Source organism: Neomonachus schauinslandi, chromosome 4 (assembly GCF_002201575.2).
Source record: "Neomonachus schauinslandi chromosome 4, ASM220157v2, whole genome shotgun sequence".
Taxonomy (NCBI): Eukaryota; Metazoa; Chordata; class Mammalia; order Carnivora; family Phocidae; genus Neomonachus; species Neomonachus schauinslandi.
This window is the reverse complement of record NC_058406.1, coordinates 152,926,015-152,932,014: the sequence shown is the minus strand read 5'-3', so window position 1 is coordinate 152,932,014 and position 6,000 is coordinate 152,926,015. Positions and strand designations below refer to the sequence as shown.

General features: G+C 39.8%; 1 protein-coding gene across 1 annotated transcript in view; it reads left to right on the top strand.

Moving 5' to 3' along the window:
* The first annotated feature begins 533 nt into the window (after positions 1 to 533).
* Positions 534 to 6,000, top strand: part of NCALD (neurocalcin delta) — a 64,285-nt gene continuing 58,818 nt past the window's right edge. Inside the window, exons 1-2 of the mRNA XM_044914269.1 lie at positions 534 to 557; positions 2,541 to 2,583. The gene's annotated coding sequence lies outside the window, so the exon portion shown is untranslated. The remainder of the gene's footprint in view (positions 558 to 2,540; positions 2,584 to 6,000) is intronic.

Below are 6,000 nucleotides of genomic sequence, written 5' to 3'. Positions count from 1 at the left end.
AATTAGGCTTCACGCCCAACGTGGGGCTTGAACTCACTGAGCTCAAGAGTCCCATGATCTTCTGACTGAGCCAGCCAGGCGCCCCACTATCAGAATGTTCTTAATCAGGGCGCCTGGGTGGCTCAGTTGGTTAAGCGACTGCCTTCAGCCTCAGGTCATGATCCTGGAGTCCCGGGATCGAGTCCCGCATCGGGCTCCCTGCTCGGCGGGGAGTCTGCTTCTCCCTCTGACCCTCCTCCCTCTCATGCTCTCTGTCTCTCATTCTCTCTGTCTCAAATAAATAAATAAAATCTTAAAAAAAAAAAAAGAAGAATGTTCTTAATCAGAATATCCCATTCTCAAGAAAAATACTGTAAATTATACATACAGATATGTGTACATATATATATATTTAGTATGTATATATATTAAATATGTACATATTTATATAAATGTTACATATATTTATATACACACACATAGTGAAAGAATAACAAGAACATCATTTGTTAATCCTTCCAGTGAAATGTGACCTCACATACTGATATTGCTGATGACTTTGCCGCAGCCCCGTGCAGGTTAGTACTGTCCCTAAGGTCCAGTGCCTGTCAGGTATTGAATCTGTGATATAGTTGTGAAGTCTCCAATCACATAAGGATTTTAAAGCCATTGAGGATAGAGAGGAGGTTATCTCCACCTCTGACAGAGAGAAAAGGCTGTGCTTTACGCTTACGGAACATGACTCGCCATTGCTGTTGGCAATTGTGCCCGTTTGGAAATCACTTCTATTTCCTGAGCCCGTTGCGCATGTTGATGCTTCTTGCTGCCTCCTGGCTATTCGGCAGTGAACGGCTCTGGCACCCTTGGTGATCCCTGAACTCTCTTACAAGGCCAGTTCCTGGGGGCGGTTAACTCAAACCATTCACTCTCTTGGGGGCTTTTTTTTATTGAGACACTGAGCAGAAGTTTAACTGCAAGTTATCGTTTTCATGAAATTATTTTCTGGCATATCCAGAAGATGTTTTCACAGAATAGAAGCTATTTAAGAAAGAGACAACCCCAGGCGCCTGGGTGGCTCAGTTGGTTAAGCGACTGCCTTCGGCTCAGGTCATGATCCTGGAGTCCCGGCATTGAGTCCCGCATCGGGCTCCCTGCTCGGCGGGGAGTCTGCTTCTCCCTCTGACCCTCCCCCCTCTCATGTGTTCTCTCTCTCTCAAATAAATAAATAAGATCTTTAAAAAAAAAAAAAGAAAGAAAGAGACAACCCCTGGTCCAAATTCCATTTTGTAAAAGTAACTATCATTAAAATCTGCTATGTTCACCTCCAAAAATGTTGGCCAACTTCCAACTTCAAAAGCCCAACCCAGGGCGCCTGGGTGGCTCAGTTGGTTAAGCGACTGCCTTCGGCTCAGGTCATGATCCTAGAGTCCCGGGATCGAGTCCCACGTCGGGCTCCCTGCTCAGCAGGGAGTCTGCCTCTCTCTCTGACCCTCCCCCCTCTCATTCTCTCTCTCAAATAAATAAATAAAATCTTTAAAAAAAAAAAAAAAAAGCCCAACCCATTGCTTTTCCGAAAAGAACTAACTTCTTCCCCTGGCCCTCAAAACAGCCTAGACTGCTCTGTCGGGGCCTCCTTGCAAGGAGGGTTACTTTGTTAAAGTCACAAAGTGTCTTGTCAAGGGTACAAAACTTGGTTATGTTACAGGTTGACAAAAAGATACTAATTTTGAGATACTGTTAAAAAAAAAAAGGAAAGGTCTCACTGAAATCCCATTAAATCATGTCTGGATTTAAGAAATGGGGACTTTTTTATTGTAGTAAAATATACATAATATAAAATTAACCTAAAAATTTTAACAGTTTTAAGTGTACAATTCAGTGGCATTAAGCACATTCATGTTGTCATGCAACCACCACCACCATACCCCTCCAGAAGTCTTTCGTCTTCCCAAATTGAAACTCTGTACCCATTATGCACTAACTCCCCATTTTCCCTTCCTCCCAGGCCCTGCTAATCACCATTTTACTTTCTTGAAGTAGGTACATTTCAAGGAAATTTAAAATGAACCTATAATTTCTCTTTCTCTTATATATGCACTCTTCAATTAGTAAAATCCCTATTAAAAGTTTCCAAATAACTGGATGTTTCTTAGGTTTACAAGTGGGCAGAGTTTATGCAGAGTTCCATGATGTAGAGATTTCAGACACACAGAGGAGATGATGGGTTGAAACATGTTTTCCAAACCACCTACTTAAATCCTATTGGGTACAGTTTTTGCTTAATTATTCAGCTTGCCACTTTGCTTGACAAAGAGAAAGCCATTGAACCTGAGACTTTCTGGTCCCAGGGATATACTCAAATAGTCTTATATTAGCCTTCTATTAATGCTCATTTTAAGTAAATTAAGTATTGAGCAATACATGTTTATGATAAAACATTTGGACAATATAGAAGAACATAAAGAAGAAGATAAACCTCACTCTTAATATTCTACTGCCTAAAATAACCACAATTAACATTTTCAGATTAAAAAGCATTGTAATTCATTTTATTTTAACAGAAGAAAAAGAACTCTGAAATGAACCTGAGGATTTGAACTTCAGGTAATGATTTCTTTAAAGTGGGAATTTTTGGATTCCAGTGAAATTGAATTGCCAGTTAAAAATTTTAAATCAATCAAATACAAAGAGATTGGGGAATCAACATTTCTTAAAAACTAATTGTTTCTTAATGGGTATAGGTTTATATTTTCAGTTAGTGAAGCTTAGTTAACTATCTCATGAAGATCAAAAAAGACCATAGGTAATCAAACAAAAATACCTCTGAGGAAATAAAAGGTTTTTAACCAGAGTTCAAAACTTAATTCCACCCTTCGGAATATTATCCTGGAAAAAAACTAGATAAAAAGCATAATCTGTAAGAAACACAGTCCATGAAGTTATAAACTTCTTTCAAAAGGAAAAATAAATCATACAATAAGGAATCAGTTATTTTACCCAGTGAACTAGAACTCACAGAGATTTTAGAGGAATTCACTGTATTTATTAACCTTGACCACAGAGGCTTACCTTCACGTGCTTCAGACACCAGTGTTTTTTAGATTCCATTGTTTAAATACAAACTGTATTTTAGTTTGCTTCATATTTAGACCATGATTGCCTTTTATGGGTATTATCTTTCTAGTGTTTCTCATTTTCTTTCTCTTCTCTGGTTGACTTGGAGAAACTTAAATCTTAAGCACATATGTGGCGTGTCATTGTTTACTTCTTGATTCTTAAGTAGCCCTTCGATCATGATAACCTTTTGTTTGTTGAAGATTTCTTCACTGTCCTGTTTCTTAATTCAGACTAAATAGGCTGTTCCACTAGGGTATCTCTCCATCAGAACTGGATTATTTCCATTGTTTCCAGGTCTACCTATTTCTTGGATTCATTTTCAATTTTTCTAGAGTATATTTTTGAGTAGTTTCATCAAAACAGCAGAAGAGCTAACTCATTGTAGATTTCATTTTGCTCTTATAATTGAAATATAGATTCAAAATAACTTTCCACCACAATTTTATGGGCTTTGTTCCAATGTGTTCTAGCAAACCGAAAAGCGGATGCGAAGTCTGCTGCCATTCTCCTTACAGGTAGCTTTTTTACTCCCTCCCTGAGCTTTCAGGATTTTCTCTTTGTATCTGGAGATCATAAAATTCCCCAGGAAGTGTCCAGGTATGTCATTTTTTTCATTATTCCATTTCAAGCTGTCTTAATCTGAAGATTCAAGGTTTGTTCAGCTCAGGAAAATATCCTGTTATTTCTTTGAAATATTAATTTTCTCTGTCATCTGTGGTTTTCTCCTCGAACAGCTTCTATTTGGAAGGATATTATATCTTTTAGCCCCAGGAGATACTGTATCTCTTCAATCTTGGATCTCTCTCCTCTATGTTCTTAAATTTTCTCTGATATTTTCTCTTTCCTTTTCCTTTTTTTTTTTTTTAAGATTTTATTTATTAATTTGAGAGAGAGAGCACACAAGTCAGGGGGAGGGGCAGAGGGAGGGGAGGAAGCAGACTCCCTGCTGAGTAGGGAGCCCGATGTGGGGCTCCATCCCAGGATGCTGAGATCATGACCTGAGCCAAAGGCTGACGCTTAACCAACTGAGCCGCCCAGGTGCCCCTCTCTCTTTTTTTTCTCTTATGTGCATTCCAAGAATTTCCTCAAATTTGTCTTCCAGATCTCAAATTTTTTGTGTGTGTCATTTCATTTCAGTAATTCAACCTTTCTACTCAGGGTCTTTTTAAAATCTTTAATTTTTATAAAAAATTTTCTTTGTTTTTTTTATGGCTCCTTTTTCAAAGCAGTCGTTTATGGATACAATATTCTCCCAAATTTCCCTGAAAACAGTAATAACACTTTTTTTTTTTTAAGTTATCTTCTATGTCCCGTTTCAACTCTATTTCCTTTGGCATCAGTTGTTTTGTTTTTCTTCTGGATCCTTCTCTTTTATGCTCTTTGTTTTTCTTAGGTAACTGTTGCCTTTTGACTGGCCCAATCATATTCATAAATGAAGTGCTGGGTTGACTAGTAGAGGTACCTGGGGGGGTTTCCTGGGCCATCCCAAGGCCCATGAACATTACATAGGAATGTTTTTCTACCATGCTTCTCATGCAGGGCAGAGCAGGCAGGCAGGCTGATGGTAGGCACCTTTGAGAATAAGAAGCAGGTAGGCAAGCTTATGACTGCCCAAACTGCCCAAGTCAGGAAGACTATATTTTGAGCAGTGAACTGCATAGGTGTACTGCCCTTTTGTGCAGAGTTTAGAGGGGGGCAGAAAAAGGTGGGAAAAAAGCATCTGCAGAGCCCTTCTATTAATTACCCTGTCTGCTCCTTCTCTCTGTGGCTCTAGACCTGAATTCTCTGGGGTTCAGTTGGGAAGAACAGCTCTCACCTCTCTATCATCTCTCTCTGAAACCTAATCTCTGTGGCGGTTTTTATTGGCTCAATCCAACCATGTCTGTTCACTATTTTCCAGAAATTTTTAAAAACTTCTGTCTACAGGGGTGCCTGGGTGGCTCAGTTGGTTAAGTGTCTGCCTTTGGCTCAGGTCATGATCCCGGGGTCCTGGGCTCAAGCCCCACATTGGGCTCCCTGCTCTGCGGGGGAGCCTGCTTCTCCCTCTGCCTGCTCCCCCTGCTTGTGCCCTCTCTCTCTCTCTCCCTCTCTCTCTGTCAAATAAATAAAATCTTTAAAAAATAATTTCTGTCTACAGATGGTAACCTTTTCTGATTTCCATCCCTGTTACAGATTATTCTTTTTCATACATATTTTCTGCCATTTCAGTGGAAATTTTGGAGGTAAAATACATAAATTTGCATGCTTAGTGTGCCGTCCTAAAGTGAAGTCATAGTAGCATTCAGAACGTTTATCCCAGTGTGTTAGTACATGAGACCAGGGCACGTGTCTTTTGCTCGATGAGACCATTTCTCTTTCTTTCATGGCCCCAGACAGCACTCTCAACCCTGGTTAGACGTATGACCAAAAGGGATCATTTATACAGAGAGCAAAGTGAAAGAAGATGGATCACATGAGCTGATTCCATCATTAGACTCATAATATCTGCCTCCATCAGGTACCCCCTCATCCTTCAGGACTCCACTCAAGCCCTGCCTTTTCTAGGAAGCCTTCCTAACTTCCCCAGTACTCTTGCATAATACAAACTGCTATTATAACACTAACCACACAGTTTTATAATTTCCTATTGTCTCTTCCATTAAACTTCATGCTCCCCGCGGGTAAATGAGGTGCTTTGTTTCATGTCTGTATCCTCAATGTACCCCACAGAGGCTGGCACGCATTAAGTGCCCAACACGGGTCAGATAACCAAGTAACTGAATGAATGAACAAAGGAATGAACAAACTTGATGTTGACCTTGGAAACAGGTGTGTTGTATTTCTTTGCTGAAAACAAGACCACTGACCTCCTGATTGTCAGGAGAAGTTTTGAGAAGGGTGTTTCAGGCAGGAGGAGTATTATGG